Genomic DNA, 2,353 nt, shown 5'->3' with positions numbered 1-2,353 from the left:
CACAGTGTGGCTGTCTAGATTATGTGAATAGGGGCAGTGTTAAAATAATAATCATGCTAAGCTAAAATGTGGTTTGCTTGGATTGTCCTTTGTGTGTTGTGTGAACCTAGTTGCTGTGGTTCATAAACCATGGTTTATGAATTAACACTGTGATCACCAATATGTTATCCCCACCACCACCACCACCCCAGTTCTCTAGGATTCCTCAAAGATAATTGGCAGATGTCCTGACAAATCTTCAGTTTTTTCATTGTTTTGGTCTGAATTTCATTAGGCATTCAAATTCTTAAAAATTCCCTACTGAGCTACACTGTCCCCAGTTGTGTTCATTTCCATTCTGTACTATTTCCTTTGGATATAAAGACAGAGGTAAAATAGGAGTTGAGTTCTTCTGCTTTTTCTTTTGTCATCTGGTAAAATTTTTCCATCTGAAGTAAACAGTAAGCTAACCACCTCTCACCACTTATATATGAAAATATATGTTTATATTTAAATATGATTAGAGATTTAAATATATATATTCATGTATTTACATCATTAGCTTGTTGGAATTATCAGGGATCAACTCAGCATTGTTTCATAAGGATAAAGGGGTCTCTCTAGCAAATCGCATCTCTATTGTGCTTGTGGGATGTCACGTGGGTCACCTGACTTCCTCTTCCTTCTCCTTCTTGGGTGTGGGGATTAACAGTCTCCATTACCTCATGGGCATGCATGCAAGCAGGAGCTGCTGCAGGAATGCAGTCCTCCCCCAACCATCCTCTGCTACGAAGAACCAGTGATGATTAAACACTTTCTACTATGAATCTACTTTTATCCAGATCTACTGAATAAAAGTAAGCTATCTGTATTTTTCTTCATCTAACTACAGTGTGAAAACTGAATTGATTTCTGAACGTAATTAAGCTTAATGTGCAAGTTCTCTTTTGGTTCACGCTTCTACTTTGCAAGATTGCTGTTAGCTGCTTGGAGTTGTTTTATTAACCTTTAAAAACTCTATCATAGCTTACATTTAAATGGAACATGGTGATTCTAAAACTAACTCTCATGTTACAAGCTTATTTCCTCTTTATTTGGGCTCCTGCACATGGTGTGTTTGAGCCAGAAGTGAAATCTGAGATCTAGGAACTGTTGCAATGAGGCTGCAATGAAATGCATGTATGATAGATCTCAATATCACCAATTACGAAAGTTTGGGTCTTACAGTTTTCGTCATTAAAACATGGATCTGAATTATTCTAAACATATGAGAGGAAATAGAAATCTAAATCTAGAATATGTTCAAAACAATAGCTCTGGAAATGAAACATCAAGTAGCAGCCTTTTTCTTACTCATCTCAGCATTAAAATAAGTAGTATTATTTTGGATGATACATCAGACTGAAGAATTATACGTTTTCAGTGTTGATATGATGAAAGACCAGTTCAGATTATCCATTTGAATAGCTCATTTCAGACATAAAAATATTTAGATCTTTCCCCACATAAATGCCCTACCCCTGAAATATTATTCACCTCCATTTCCCTAAGCAGTTTGTAGGTCAATAGCACTTTGAAAGACAAAATCCTGTCATCTCCTCCTCCCCCCTCTCTCCGGTCTTAAGAGAAAAATGTATGTCTTAGATAATTGATTTCAATGGCCTAACATCTTTTTTGCAAGACTTTTTTTTTTACTGCTTGTAATTTTGGTGTGACTATCCACCGTGTGTGCATGAGAATTTGAGCTGCAGATATTACAAGACATTTGTAATGGTTCATATATTTCATAACACACTAAAGAATGAATTAATATTAAATAATTTCTATAGGCTTTCAGTGTCTAGTATGATGAATACTATGTATGTCTAGAATGTCATACATAGGAAGAATACCAGAGATTTGTGGATGAAAATGATCAGGATCTTCACAGGGAACGAGACCAGTTACATTTTCTTTTACAGGATTTTGTGATATTTTTATAGATTATCAACCAGATAACTGTGCTTTGTAGATATATGGATCAAGAAACAGGTTTTCTTAGTGTGCAAAATGTTTCAAATTCAAAGTGTTTCAAGCTCAAAGCACTGCATTTTAAACATTCTGGAAATGTTTTGATTATACTAAGCTCAAAACATGGTTATATTGAGCTTGGAACACCATTTAAATGGTTGCAACAACTGCCCCAAACTAAAAAAAAATGTTTAAAAGGTTACATTCTCAATAGAAAGATCCTGGAATTCAAAATGTTTTAAGTTTGAAATGCTCTGTCCCAAGTTTGAAACAGCTGTTCTGATCACTTCTTGTTCTGAATTTGGAACATTTTGAATTTGAAGTGTTTTACACACCACTACTTTCTTTGGAGTGAGACTACAGT

This window comes from Candoia aspera, chromosome 3 (genome assembly GCF_035149785.1).
Source record: "Candoia aspera isolate rCanAsp1 chromosome 3, rCanAsp1.hap2, whole genome shotgun sequence".
NCBI lineage: Eukaryota > Metazoa > Chordata > Lepidosauria > Squamata > Boidae > Candoia > Candoia aspera.
This window is presented reverse-complemented; position numbering follows the sequence as displayed.